At 40.2% G+C, this 15,823-nt stretch overlaps 1 protein-coding gene across 1 annotated transcript in view; it reads left to right on the top strand.

Moving 5' to 3' along the window:
* Positions 1–15,436: 15,436 nt before the first annotated feature.
* The window catches only part of SLC43A2 (solute carrier family 43 member 2), a 293,798-nt gene continuing 293,411 nt past the window's right edge, over positions 15,437–15,823 (top strand). Inside the window, exon 1 of the mRNA XM_044054351.1 lies at positions 15,437–15,682. The gene's annotated coding sequence lies outside the window, so the exon portion shown is untranslated. The remainder of the gene's footprint in view (positions 15,683–15,823) is intronic.

The following is a 15,823-nucleotide window of genomic DNA, read 5'->3' as shown; positions in this document are numbered from 1 at the left end:
CAGAGCCATGAACTAAAACTAAATGCCAAGAAATGCATAACAGTATCCTTTGGGAAGTCAGCCATCCCTGGTAACTATCATATTGACAACACACCCCATAGAGCTGACCCAGTAGTCAGGGACTTAGGGATACACATAGATAGTAATCTAGCCTTTGATCATCATGTGTCTACGGTGGTGAGGAAATCATTCTATGATGCGCAACTTATAAACAAAGGTATGGCATCTAAATCCAAGGAAGTCATTGTTTCACTGTATTCGGCATTCATCAGACCTATCATTGAGTACAACGCTCCCTTCGGTATGTACCTAAACAGGCATATCCAACAATTGGAACGTCCACAGGGGTTCCTCACTAAAAGAATACGGGGCATAAGTAAAATGTCCTATGCAGACCGCCTTAAGGTCCTATCCCTGTATTCTGTCGCCTACAGGGTTTTGAAGAGAGATCTGTGCCTGGCATACAGGGCATTGTCAGACCCCACTCTAATGGACCCCCTGCATATTCACAAAACAAAAAGCACCAGAATTATCCATTCTAAAGACCTAAACCTTGAATGTGATATAAGTAGGACCTACTGTTGAGACAGGTATGTATCCCAGAGACTACCCTGTCTATGGAACAGGCTCCCCATCCATGTGAAGCAGAGTTCCTCCCTAACCCAGTTCAAGTGCAACTTGGACAACTGGATGGAAACCAGAAAGTCATCCCTAGTTTGGCACCTATGTCGCTAAAGGACATAGGTAACCTGTAAATGGTTCATCCCTCAGGCCCATGCTTACACTTATCAAGCGTATCAGAACTTGTCAGAGATTTGGGGTGCATGGCTAGGCTTAAAAAGGCCCTTATGGTTGTTAGCCTAGTAAACACCTATGAAACTATGAACCTATAAATATGGTTTAGAATCAAAATGGGCCTATATGAACCTAGAGACAATGGGTCTTTACCATCTTTATGTATTACAGCCACCACAGCTTTCTTACAGGGTGTTGGTGCTTCTCCTTTTAAATACTTTTAAACAAAATCTTCATTATCTTTATCACTCTCTTCCCACCAAGCTTCCAAACTTCCACAGGAATTTCATCTTAGATCAGGTTGCTCTTGTGATGATAAGGAATGGAAAGGTAGAATTATACACCATAATGTTAACAAAATGAACCTTCTTGAGCTACTGGTACCAAAGGAAATACCTGTGTCATCTGCTTGTGGCTGTCCTATTGGCATATTGGTGGCTGACAAGCAGTGCTCTAAGTTGGAGGCTGTCTCCCCACCTGCTATATGGCTTAGATATTGGGTTAACTGGTAGGCTGAAAATGGATTAGTAGGTTGAAGAAAGGGACGCTCATTATGTCAGTGCCTGTTTTGGCCACAATTAACGGACTGGTACATAAACTCTGCTGGGTTTGAGGCAAATTAGGGGTAAAAGTTCTGTGGAAATTTTCTTGGGGCTTGTTGGAAGAATCTGAACTGACCTCTACCTCCACTGCTTCTCCTGCCACAACCCTTCCCTGTGAATCTGTGTTAGACAGTTGAAATTGAACATCCACTAATTTCTTTTGTTGTTCTTTTTCTTCTCTGATTATGTTACCCGCTACATACAGTGTTTGATTAACAATTTCATGTATACCTAAACTGGGCCACTTTAAACAAACCTTTTTCATCCAATCTTGTATAGATGGTAACAAGCCTTCTACAAATGCTGCTAACAGCTCACTGGGGTTGCTACCCCTTCAGTAGGTTCTGGGTGTCCTGAAAAACCTCAAACAAATCTATCATGCATTGCAAGTACTCATCAATAGATACATTTTCCTTCAGTACAATAGCTTGAATTCATGCCTAATTAAGTGTTGGAGGGGATGCTGTAATTATTGCTTTAATAAATTGTCTCTCATGGTTAAAAATCCTTTATCTGTGTATTTTATTGTATTATAGCTGACTTTTACCATATTTTCTTAAAAATATTAGGTGGGACAGAAGCCTTTAAAACTGCCTGCAAGTCTCCAATTGCAGGGCTTTGCAACTATACATGTCCTTCTAAAATCTTAACATACTTGGGTGAATGTGTTTGAATGAAGAAAGAGTGAGCAATACTTTGAAAATCTACTGCAATCCACAGGCAGATGACTCACAGTGGGATTGGCAACACTGTCATGGGTTGCTGCAAGGTTAGGAATCTCCAACAAAGGGTGAATTAGAGTATTAGGTGGTGGGGGGTATCACTATCAGGGGATGAGTAAGAATTTCATGCATCCTTGAAACTTTGTTTAAGAGGTTGGTTACACCTATACTCTTCTCTGTCAATAGTTATTGGAAATTGAGTAGAGTAATTAACCTTTTAAATCTTTTTAAGGTAGTTATTTTTCTAGAGGAGGTCCTTTTAGTAATCAATTGTTTTAATCTGTGTATTTTTTTTCAGAGCTGTAACTTCTGTTTTGGATCGATCTGTTTGCCATTCTCATTAATATTTGATCAGAATTTGAAACAGCTTGTTGTTGTTTCGGTTACCAGAATTTACACCTTTAGGGGAGGTTGATGTACTAGAAATATCTTGGGAGATAGAAAGATCAGGGAAATTGCAGAGGGGCTATCTTTGTGTCATTCCTCTGTTTCCTGCTGTCCCAGAGAGGGAGGACTATCTGCTTCATAAGGGGCTTCATAAGGGGCAGAATGGTCTGCATAAGGGGGAGAAGGAGCAGAAAGAATCAGGGGCTGGGCTTTTGGATATTGGCTAAAACTTTATTCATCTCCTTACAGTCTTTTTTAAACAATGTAAAAATAACAAAACTACCAACATAGAGAAAAATTCAAAGCAACCTTAAGTTGTTACTGCTTAGTGCTAGGTGCCTAAACAAGAACTTCACATCCTACAAGCTATCCTCACGGTGGAAAATGTAGACATCTTTGCTGTTACTGAGACTTGGTTCAAAGTTGCAGAAAGTACTCTGGCAGTGGAATACTGCAGTGCCTTCCACAAACTTAGGCCCACAGTAGCACAGACAAGAGCTAAAGGTGGAGCTATCATGATCTACATTATCAAAAAATATAACTCCAGGTTGGTTAACCAGGATGATGCCCTGGAGTTCAACTGCATCCAAGTCTCCATAGACAAGGTTCTTTACCACATCCTGGCCACCTACAAGCTACTGTCTATGCCCCACAAAGCTCACAACTCCTATCTAAACCTACTAGACGTGCTCACTATCCAACCAAATAACATATTCCTTGGAGACTTTAACTACCACAGTATAGATAGGTTCATATCGTGAAATCGAACATTAAGAACGCCGGAAGGATGAACTTGGTAGTTGGAAAGTTGAGAATGTCGAAGCCACGGAAAACCAAACTCTTTCCCAGGGAAAGAATTCAGTTGGCCGTTTCTGCGGCTTCGGCATTTTTGGACCGGGTCAAGGTAAGTGTACGAATGGGTATTGACGAACTTTAGAGTTAGGGTGCGGGTCAGGTAAGTGTGCAACAGTGACAGACGTTAGGGTTAAGGCACGGGTTAGGTAAGTGTGTGATAGTGACGGACTTTAGGGTTAGGGCTGGCTTAAGGATAGTACATAGATAGTGGTGTATGTTAGGTTTAGTGTAAGTTTTGAAGGTGTTTGGTGTGATTGTGTTATATGTGTGTTTTTCGGAACAGCAAATTTTTTTCCCTGGGAAAAAATTTGCTGTTTTGAAGTTTCGATGTTATCTGAATTCGATCTTCCAAGTTCGAACTTATGGTGTTCGACATTTTGAAAGTTCGATTTCGTGATATAGACCCGTATAGACTGGGAGACATATACTGCCTCCAACTCACAAGCACAAAATTTCCTGAACTTTATCTACACAAACACCATCCCTGGACCAGATAGTGCACACTCCAACCAGGGATCAAACATATTGGACCTAATACTCATCAACATGGGAGAGCATTGCAAACCACACTCACCCCCACTTCTATCACATCCTTATTGTTTAGATCAGACTCCAAAGCTGTCTCCCTCAAAATAAAAATCAACCTGGAAAACCAAACTAAACCTGTAACAGTTAGGAAGTATTCTAAAGCAAACTACATCCTATTAAATGACAGTTTGTCAAAATTCAAGCCTCCCCCCAAAAAAAAAAAAAAACACAGCTACCTATGCAGACTTATTTACAGAAAGCTATACAAACATGTGAATGGCTGCACTGAAGCTGCTGTACCTACCAGAAGTAAGCCCAGATCTAACAACAAAAACAAATCCCACTGGTTGAATCCTTACCTGAACAGGTTATATATCAAAAGAAAAAGTCATGGCCAAAATCACAAAACAGCAAATCTCATAGAGGCAAGAGCTCTCTGATTCAATTAAACAAGAAAATAAGAGGTCTAATAAAGTCCAACAAGGCCAATTATGGGGTCTATATTAGATCAGCGAATGCTTAAAAAAGCGAACGCTGATTGATCAACCTTATGTAAGCAAAAGCTTACAATCTCGAACTGTCAGATCAGCGATTTGTTTCATAGGGAAAAAAATTGCTGATCCAAAACACATACACACAACACAAGCACACCAAACAATTAGAAATACACACACATACACCTAAAATCTGACACCTAACCCTACACTAAACTATGCACACACCACTAACTATCCACTTACCTTAACCCAAACCCTAACCCTAAGGTCTGTCACTATCGCACACTCACCTCACCCGCTCCCTAACCCTAACTCACCTAACCCACCCTAACACTCACATCCACACAATCACACACTTACCTGAATCCGACCTGTAACTTTCCAGCACAGCACTGAAAATACCGAAGCAACAGAAACAGACAACCGAATTCTTTCCCTAGGAAAAAATTTGAGTTTCTGTTGCTTCAATATTTTTAACTTTCGCTAAAATAAGGTTGATCAATCAGCATTCGCTTGTTTAAGCATTCGCTGATCTAATATAGACCCCAATTATGAGGTCTGGATAGCCTCCCAGGCTAAAGACAGTCACAAGGCCTTCTTCAGCTTTACCAGGAATCTTAGTGCAGAACTGGTGATAAATGACACAAACTTCACTGACCAGGATGACATAGCAAATTGACTGGCTGATAAATTTAGTGCAGTGCTAAGGCCAAAAACACTGCTTCAGTGGGCCTCTGACAATATCCCCGGTTGCCTCTTAAATAGCTTAAAACAAGACCTAGTAGGACCACTTAAAGCACTCTTTAACTACAGCCTCAAAACAGGTTACATGCCAGGTGAATGGAGGGCTACAACGGTCATCTCTCTTCATAAGGGTGGACCATCAGCTGACCCCAGGAACTACAGAGCAATCAGTCTGATAAGTCTAATATGCAAAGCTACGGAATGAATTATCATGGAAATGATCAACAAGGACATTGTAAGGTACATACACTGGACCCATCGCAGTTTAGCTTTGTTAAGGGAAAGTCTTGCCAACTCAACTTGGAAGACACCTTCTAGAGGATCGCCAAGGTTATGGATGAGAGGAAAACTGTGAATACTGCCTACCTTGACCTGGCCATGATATTCAATACAGTACCCCACTCAGGTATTTTTGACAAAGTGTTAGAACTAGCCATAAAGCCTATATAACTCAATTGATTCTTGGTTGGCTCACAGATAGGACCCAAGAAGTCAGGATTAGTGAGACTACCTGTATCAGAAGACAGGTCACAAGCGGAGTACCCCAGTGCTCTGTGTTGACCCCGTGCTCTGTGTTGGGCCTGCTCCTGTTTGATATCTACTTCTCAGAAGTAAAAGCTAATGCCAAAGGCCTCTGACGTACCAAGTGTGCAGCCGACTGTAAATTGGGAGCTATCATAGGTTCTCCCCATGACAGCAACATCCTGCAACAGGGTCTAGCACAAACAAATGACTGGTGCCAAAATCACGGATAAAAACTCACTGTGGAGAAATGCATTATAGTGCCCTTTGGGAATTGTCCACCCAAGCTAATTACTCCATTGATAAAGCATCCCTAAGAGTTGAACCAATAGTAAGGGATCTGGGAACATATGTAGACAGTAATCTGGCCTTTGACTAACACATAGCCAAGACAGTGAGAAAATCATTCTATGTCACCCAGCTCAAAAGCCAGAGTATGGCATCCAGGTCCAACAAAGTTATAGTACTTCTATACTCAGCCCTTATCAGACCAGCACTGAGTACAGTGCCCCTTTGGCATGTACCTAATCAGGCACTTAGCCCCAAAGGTTCCTCATCAGGAAAATCCAGGGTATGAATACCCTGTTCTACACAGATTGCCTTAAGACTCTATCTCTGTACTCAATCTCCTGCAGGAGATAGAAGAGATATATGTGTGGCATATAAGGCATCCTCAGATCCAACTGGATCTCTCTTGCACATCCACAAATCAAACAGCACCAGAATCACTAGATCCAGGGACCCGAACTTTGTCTGCAACATAAATAGAACCTGCTGTAGGGATCAATACACATCTCAAAGGATCCCTGCACTATGGAATAAGCTCCCCATCTACATGAAACAGAGTTCATCCCTGACCCTATTCAAATTAAATCTTGATGACTGGATGGGAAATTGCAAATTCACCCCTGGTCTGGACCCCATGTCTCTGACAGACAGAGGTTGTCAGTAAGTAAACTAAAACCCCAAAAACATACCCCCCCCCAAGTAACTCTTAGCAACCTTTTTACTAACATATCCTACCACATAAACATTCAGGGAACTTGGGGACAAAGCTGGGTTGAGCTGCACAGCTAGGCTGGTAAAAACCTTTGCAGTCATTAGCCTAGTATAAACCCATTAACCTATATAATAGGTGCTATACACTTTGTAAACACTCTTGGAGATGCTGGCAACACAAAGGTTACAGTACAAAGCAGAAAATGTAATCCAGGTACAGAAAATCTTAAAAAGCTCTTGAATCTTTAAGAACAGCAATGTGATGATAAACAGCTTTTAAATCTAAAGTTACTTGAAAACTGAAAGGAAGAATGAGAGGTAAGCTGGTAAACTTTGTAACTATAAAGTGCATGACAGAAACTACAGCTATTGTTCTAAACAAATTCTTTCTATATATATGTGTGTGTGTGTGTGTGTGTGTGTGTGTGTGTGTGTGTGTGTGTATGTTTGTGTATATGTATATATATATATATATATATATATATATACACACACACACATACGTGTGTGCGTCAAAACAACAAAAGACCACATTACTGAAGATGAAATCACCGAGATGACATTGCCAAAACCTGACTTTCACAAATGACCAGAATGAAGAAGGATTTCACAGGGTAAGTAACCAGGTAACCAACAAGAAGAAATTTGTCTTTTTCCCCACTGTACTGCGATCCTGAAGTTAGTATATTTAGTTAGGGGGTTGAGGGGTGCAGCCCCCCCACATTGGGGGAGTGTGGGGGACATAGCCACCCACCTGGGTGGGTTTGAGGTACTGCGGTGTGTTTCATTGTTAGATAGTGGCCAACCCGATAGCTACGCTGTGAAATCCTTCAGCATTCTGGTTGTTCATGAATGTCAGACTTCAGTGATGTCTTGGTGATTTTGTCTTTGGTAATGTGGTCTTACGTTGTTTTGAAGCAGATCCGTGTATATAAAAAGTTGTTCACGACTTATATCTTATACTGTGGTCATTAGTCATGATCCATCTTTGAGGAGATGTATCAAGAAAATCAGAACAAGACAGACAAAAACTAAACCAGTTTTTGAATGTGGAAAAGACAGACATGATTTGATACACAGCATGATTTGATACAGAAGACATATGTTATACCTGTGAAGGCTGCAGTTGAGAAATATGTGGCTGCACCAGTAGTGGTGAAAAAGATACTGAAGATTTCTTACCTACTTTTGTGGTAACGGAATATAAAAGATCTTCAAGTTTGTTTGCTGTTCCACTTGTTGAAGGTGCCCACCTTATCAACTGTGTCATACGCGAGCTCAAAAGGAATTAACCCCGCATCTTAATACCCTGTTCAGTCTCAGCCTCTCCACAGGATATGTGCCCAGAAAATGGCGCACGGCAACGGTGGTCCCGCGACACAAGGGTGGGGCCACAACTGACCCTGGGAACTACCGACCAATAAGCCTGACCAGTCTGATCTGTAAGGCTATGGAGCGAATCATTATGGAATTCATAAATGGAGAGATTGGAAACCTCCAGTTGCTGGACCCCACACAATTCGGCTTCGTCAAGGGCAGATCATGCCTCCTGAATCTGGTGGATTTCTTTGAGACAGTTACTCAGGCTACAGATAAGGGAAAGGAGGTACACACGGCTTACCTTGACCTTGCTAAAGCATTTGACACCAATCCCCATTTGGGTATTATTGATAAGCTCACCAGCCTGGGCATAAATCCTTACGTCACAAGATGGATCACAAACTGGCTCTCAGACAGATCCCATAAAGTAAGAGTAGTGGGATATATGTCCGAATCCAGACCAGTAATGAGTGGTGTGCCTCAGGGCTCTGTCCTGGGGCCCCTCCTGTTTGGCATATACTTCTCAGAAGTACAGGCAAGCACGGAAGGGCTGTGGTTGACTAAGTTTGCAGATGACTGCAAACTGGGTGCTATAGTAGAGTCTCTGGCCGACATGGAGATCCTCCAAAAGGGCCTAAATGAGACTGATGCATGGTGTCAAAGCCATGGTGTCAAGCTAAATGCAAAAAATGCGTAGTAATCCCCTTTGGAAAAAACAGAGGACCCGCAAACTACAACATAGGAGGTAATCCCCTGAAATCTGAAGAAGAAATAAGGGATCTAGGGACCCAAGTAGATAGCCAGCTTTCCTTTGATAACCATGTTGCCAAAGTGGTTAGAAAATCCTTCTATGTGACCCATCTGATCATGAAAGGGTTCACATCAAGATCTAAGGATGTAATGGTGCCCCTCTACTCTTCCCTCATCAGACCCATTATTGAGTACAATGCACCAATTGGAATGTACCTGGCTAGACATCTCCAGCAGCTGGAGATATCACAGAGGTACCTAACCAGAATGGCCTCAAACAGTTGCCCTATGCAGCACGATTGAAAAAGCTAAGACTGTTCTCTGTTGCATACCGCTTTCTCAGAGGCGATCTCTGTCTAACGTACAGAGCCATGTCCAACCCAGAATTGTTGAACATGCTCCATCTTAGCAAAACCAAATCTACTCGAGCTACACGCTCTTGGGATATAAACCTCAACACAACAATGAACAGAACATGCTGGATGGATAGAGTCCCTTCGCAGAGACTTCCCTTACTATGGAACAGGGTCCCGATCTACATATGACAGAGCCCCTCACTATCACTCTTCAAGAGGAACCTTGATGAGTGGATGGGTAACAGAAAGTTCACACCGGAGATCACACCAACAGCACTACTAGATAGGGGCCAAGGGTACTAGCTGCTAGTACAAGGGTCTAGGGAACTACTAAAGGGACAGTGAATACCGCACAACATGGCTGGGCTAATATATGCCTTCGGGCAGATAGCTCAGTACCAACCTATGAACTAAAAGACAGCTTTAGCACTATAGTGCGTTTGACCCTAAGAAGAGCAAAAATGCACTATGGTCTCATAAAAGGCCTGGTAGTCTGTCCAGACATTCCTACTCAGAAAATTACAGCTGCAGTTTTAAACAGTAAACTAATGGTTGATTGTTTGTGAATACTTCATAGCAAAACATATATAAAGTTAAAGTTTTCATATGTATGCTATGAAACCAATGAGTTGCCTCTGCTAAACATTACAATTTTATTTGGAGCTCTTACTACAGAAAAGGAGAGTGTCATGGCATAAAGCTTAATAAATAACACACAGAGACAGTATAGGTGGTCTAAATTCCATGAAGTCTAAATTCCCTGGAACTTCAGTTTTCATCATGACATGCTAATCACTGTAGCTATCACACTGCATACCTCTCAATTGTACAGATTTTCGTAGAATGTCCAGATTTTTACCTCATATTTTTGGTCTGTTTATCATAAAGTTGTGTTTTTTTCGGGCACATTGTTGGTAAATCATTGAGGGTTGAAGTCAGAAAATGACAGACATTTGAGTTTCGAACTTCATAAACTTCAGAAAATTCAAGCTAATACAAAACCTGTTATTCTATCAATTTTCTAATTTGTAAGATCAAAATGTAATGTCCCCCTTTATTTATGGCTTTGTCCAGATTTTTTGCTCTAATAGGTTGAGAGGTATGTTCATTAGCATTTAAAAACTAGAAAGGGGGTATGTATTACATGATATTGTAAGTTAGTCTTAAAATGTACAATGCATGTCATGAGTTACATCAAATGTGGTATTTTGCACACATTCAAAGACATTTCTAAACAATTAAACTTTTCAGCCCTTAGTATCTTTTTAACGTTGGAACAGTCTACGTCTGTCTAGTTGCTTTGATGGTCTTCTATGTCTAGAGAACTTACTAGGACTATTTACACCAGACAACTGGTCTGACCTTTGAGACAGTTCGTACAGCAACAGAGTTTAATTTGGAGCACAACTTCATGACTCTCTTTCTCGTTGCAGCTATTGACTATCACAGTTACTACTGTCTTAATTTTCTTGAAAAGGCACTGCTTGTGACATCTATTGTTCATTTTTTCTGGACCCTCAGCTTTAATGCACTTGAGTATGAATGTGCACAATTTCCATTACATAGCTTCCTCTCTTTCTCACAAACTACATAGGATCTTTGTTCATTTTTTTACCAACAGCTACATTTTCAAGCTGTAGAACTTTCTTAGGGCTTTTTGGATTATTACTTTGTCTCTAGCTTATAGCAGCGGTGGTGCAGCGGTAGCATTGTTGCCTCACAGCAAGAGGTTCTCCCGTTCGATTCTCGGCTAGAGTCTGCATGTCCTTCCCACTGTTGGGTGGGTGTTCGAAAGACATGCATAAATGGGCGTGCCTTCGTTGAAAGGTTGAACATTGAGCTGGCACCTCGGCGTTCGTGAAAATCTACTGCCAATCATTAGCGGACCAGAGTTCCGCTGTGGTGACCCCTAACCGGGAAAAGCCGAAAGACAACAACAACCACAACTTTGTCTCCAGCTTTTAAATACAGTAGTCTTCTGCAGTTCCTATCATAGTGGTATTTTTGTCTCTTCTGTTTTCTTTACAGGATTTCCTTTATTTTATGTTGATTCTTCTAGCTGATATACATAATCTGTTTTATGGCTGAGTTTATCAGACAGTGTCTTTGCAATGTTTTCTTAGATTCCAAAATTACAAAATAGCAATGATAACTTTTGCTAAAGCTGTTTCTCTTGCAATTCTTCACTGCTTGAGTAGTTATCTCTAGTTGTCTATTTAGTGAGAATAGTGTAAATTGGATTTTCCATGTTTGAATTCTGGTAACCATTTGAAATGTCAGGACCTGCTAGAGCAGGTCCCAAAACACAGACACTAAATGGCTGAAAGAATGCACTTACATACACCAAGTCTGATGATCTATTTCTCAGAATATTCCCTTTTCTCTGAGGTATGGCAATCTCAGAGTTGGTATATATAAGTCTGGAGGTGTGCATAGGGTTTTGACCACCTGCAAAAAGAAGTTTAAAAGAAAAGAGAGATTTTCAAGATTCCCTCTTCGACTGTATTTTAGGCCTTTTTTTTCCGGCTTGTTCGTACTTACCATTTTGAGTGCTAACATTTTAATAGGGAGTCCAGAATTCCACTTTAGCTGCATTTCTAAATTATCATCAATACATATCTGAAATTCTTTTACTTTTGGCTGCCACAGTTAACTGCATTACTACCTAAGAAATCCCCAGTTCTTCTTCCAACATATCTCCATGTTTCTCTGGTAAATGTGCTCTGCTCAATGTATATGAAGCTCTTTGACTGGTCTGTAGAGCACATTCAGATCATACTACTATAGATTAAATAGCATCCTGTGCATTTTTAGCAGAACTATGTACAGACACTTACTAAGTATTCTCCACAAAATTTTGGGGTCTGTTTCCAACTTTTTTTTATCATACATATTCATTGATGAGTCCCTTTTCTATCTGAGCATATCTCTTTTCTATATATGTGAAAGCTCTTGACCCATATGTACTATGTCTATTTTTTATAGGAGTGCAGATCATATAGCATTATGAGTCTCATCTTCTTAACAAAACAACTGGATTATCCCCACCATAGTATTTTAACATTAAAGCACCGGCTGTTTAGTTCCTTGAGCATACCAAAACTCTTATATTGTTCAAGTTTAGCTCCCTGGCTACATTTTGCCCTTGACAACTTTCTAAGAGGCATAATCATCTCTTTTCCGAGATCACATATTGTTCTCACTGTGTCAGGTTTTATCTGTATAAGATAGTCTCCTCTCCAAGGTTGCATCAACAACTTTCTCAGCTACTAAGCCATTAGTATTAGTTTTAATAATGTTATTGTTTCTGTTAAAGTATGAATTCCATATTAAAACTGTTAAGTCACTTTAAGGGTTTGTGGTCTGAACAGTATTTGTGTGACTGCAACATTTCCAGCAGTATTTCATACTTCAAAAATTACTGCTATATTTTCATTTTTTTAAAGGGAGACAGAAAAGTATATTTCAATTACAGAAGAATAACAATATTCAGCCTTTCTGGGAAAGTATACTTTAGAATACTGGAAAGGAAAGTTACTCCAACAAACGAGCCTCTCATTTAGGATAATTAATGTGGTTCTGTCCTAGAAAAGACTGGATTGCCCCTGCAAGTGAGAAGGATGTAGCTATCTCAGATGAAACATTTAAGTATATTTGGTTCTTGTTCATCAGTGAAGATAGAGAAGATTAGAAGACTGACTAGCATATGAATACAGTTGTTGCAATAATGCATGTATTGCACAGGACAACAGTGATGAAGTAAAAGCTGAGCCAAAGGATGACACACTCAAATTACTGGTCATTCTATACCTGGATCTTCAAATATGGTCATGACCTTCAGGTTGTGACAAAAAAAAGATGATACTCTGAATACAAGGAGCATATTTAAAGTTCCATAACAAGTTAAACTTGGTTCACTGTATATAACAGAGTGATGAGATCAGCAATTTGGGAGGATGGCAAAGTATAGCTGTTACCCTGCTGGATAGAGTCACTTGAGATGGTTGGGTAACTAGTGAGAATGGGTATCTACCATGAGAGATGTACCAGGAACATCCTACCAGAAGGACACCATAGGGCAGACCCAGAACACATCAAAGGGATTGTATTTTTCTACTTGCCTGGGAATGCCTAGAGATCTAATGGGATGAACCAGAGATTGTTGCTTTGAGTTAGGAAGTTTGATCTATCATGCTCAAAAGGGTACTTCCACAAACCTCATCATGACAAGTGAATTAAAACTGGATGAATATTTATTTAATCTACTGATCAATATAGCAATGGGATGTACAATTTCACAGCACAAGTATTTTCCATCTGGGGCAACAAGAGGCATTGATTAAATAAACTAATATATGTAACTCTACAAAGAATACACGTGTTAATTTTATATTATGAGCTATCCAATTAAAAGACTGTTTATCACCCTTGAATGTAAAGATATATATATATATATACATATACATATATATATATATATATATATATATATATATATATATATATATATCTCACATATCAAAATCTAATATATAAAATGTATGTGGATGATATACACTAGTTTTGAATACATTACTACTGGACCACAAACACTGAAGTCCACTTACTGTTGTTATATGTGCAATTTGTGTTATGCAGCATTCATTGATTATGGTTGCAGCTCTGTGGTATATAGAGATGAAGACCAAATTGCAACAGAGATGACCATGGTTTTGCTAGCAGCCCAATCACTAGCGCAGAAACCTGTGAATGCAAGATTAATTACAAGGCTTACTCCTGCTCAACTCTCTCACAGGTTGGAGGATATAGGAGTTTGTTAATTGTGCCTAATGCCAAAGCTCCCAGTAGAGACATAGGAGCAGTGATAGAGGCATTAGCAAGCAATAAGGTGGGCATGGCACTTGCAAGCCGATCATTATACAGGCAGGGTAGCACCTTCACAATGTGCATGTGCCTTCCACTATGCTGATGGACGAGTTAAGTCATAACCACATAAAACACCTCAGGAAAACACAGTATGACTGCTCCCTGCCTGACCCTTTTCCACTACTTATGATTGGAGAGTAAACCCCATCCAGAGATTAAAGGCTTGACCTTCCCAATAAAGGGTTACAACAGGGTATCACCAAATGCACAAGGAACCATGAGGATGGAAACATCAGACAGCTGGTCAAAGAGCAGTCTGCAGTCAACAGCAGCTCAGGAAAATGTGTATCAGGAAAAAAAGCTGACATTTTATGGTGAAGGTTTCATGCCTTAGGTTTCGTGATATTATGCTTGTGAAGCAGCTGGAAGGCCCCTGATGACTTTTTCCTTCTCAGCTGCATGTGCAGTTCTACTACAGTGCATTTAGTAGTGGAATACTATAGGCAGGGTCCAGGAACAGTTATTCCCGTGCCATAGGCACTTTCTCAAAGACTGTTTTGCAGCTGAGGAGTAAGTATAGTTTAGCAAACGAGTGTAGTAAGGTGAATAGGTGGTGCTGTTGGACTTATTTCTCTGTAAAACATTCTTACTGTTACCTTATTTAATTTTGCATGGCTGTCCTTATTTTTGCTACATTGATGTTTTGATATTATTGGCCATGATGTTTGCATGCATGAATATTGATCTTGTTATGGACCCAGATATGCACATTACGTTGAGATATAAGCATCTATGCATATTCTTCATAAGCCGGGAGGTGGGGCAACATCATGGGAGATTGTTGAATAAATCTGGAATTTTAGGCTGCACCACCATATCTGGCACATGGTTTACTACAGACTCCCTTATCTTTCTTCCTTTATGGGTGTACGACCTGCATTGTGCTTTAAGGAAGTGTAGTACCAGAAAGTCTCTGAATGGCTGTACAGCTTTCAACTATCCCCAGTATTCATAAGCATCCCTTATTTTGGCTCATAATCTTGCCCCCTCACGCATAACATTTATGATTCTGTGAAAAATCAGTGCAGATTACAGTAAACAAATGATACCAGGCATTAAAGACTTCCATGTTTTAGAAATGTATTTTAATCCTCATCCTTGTTTTCAATTAACTGCTAATAAAAAACAAGCAATAATTATAAAGTGTCCCTGATTCAGGGCCTCTGTCCTAGATTACTGCTGGATTTGCCCCCAGTTCTCCAAGGTAACTGGCTGAAAACTCTGCCAAGACATATTGCTTTGTATGTCCTTTCTTTCTGATGGAACTCCTGAAAAGGGTTACATTCTGCTAAATCTAAAATGAAGTATCAGAGGATGTACTTGCATCTAAGATGTGAGGTAACTCCGTCTAGAAATTCAAAGTTGAAAGACTGCCCACGGAAACGGCTGTTCAGCAAAACAAGTTATCGGTAACTCGAGATCTAAGGATGTGAATGTCTGGAAGAAGAAGCTTTAATAGAAACCGTAAACACTGCAGCATTTCCTTCCTTTGGGAGCCAAAAGAAAAAAAAAATCAGGAGCTACACAAAAGATCGAGTTGTGTTGTGGCCGGGGTATTCAGGGGGTATACATTTCAGGGCTAGCTTTTCATCAATCACCGTTACTACAACCACAATAACAGCACAATGAATCAACAGCGTTTGTTAAGCATGTCAGTCTAGAGAGCGGATTCAGTATAGGTGGGTATGCACGTGCACGACAAGTTGTTACGTATTTTACTTAAAACTCGATATGTTTATTTACACATTTATCCTCAGCTCGTTTTGAAACGAAATGGAAAGGTTAAAAAACTGAAATACATCAGAACTCTCCTATATTCC

The sequence above is a fragment of the Protopterus annectens genome, chromosome 13.part0 (assembly GCF_019279795.1).
Source record: "Protopterus annectens isolate FY-2018-M chromosome 13.part0, PAN1.0, whole genome shotgun sequence".
Taxonomy (NCBI): domain Eukaryota; kingdom Metazoa; phylum Chordata; order Ceratodontiformes; family Protopteridae; genus Protopterus; species Protopterus annectens.
This window is presented reverse-complemented; position numbering and strand designations above follow the sequence as displayed.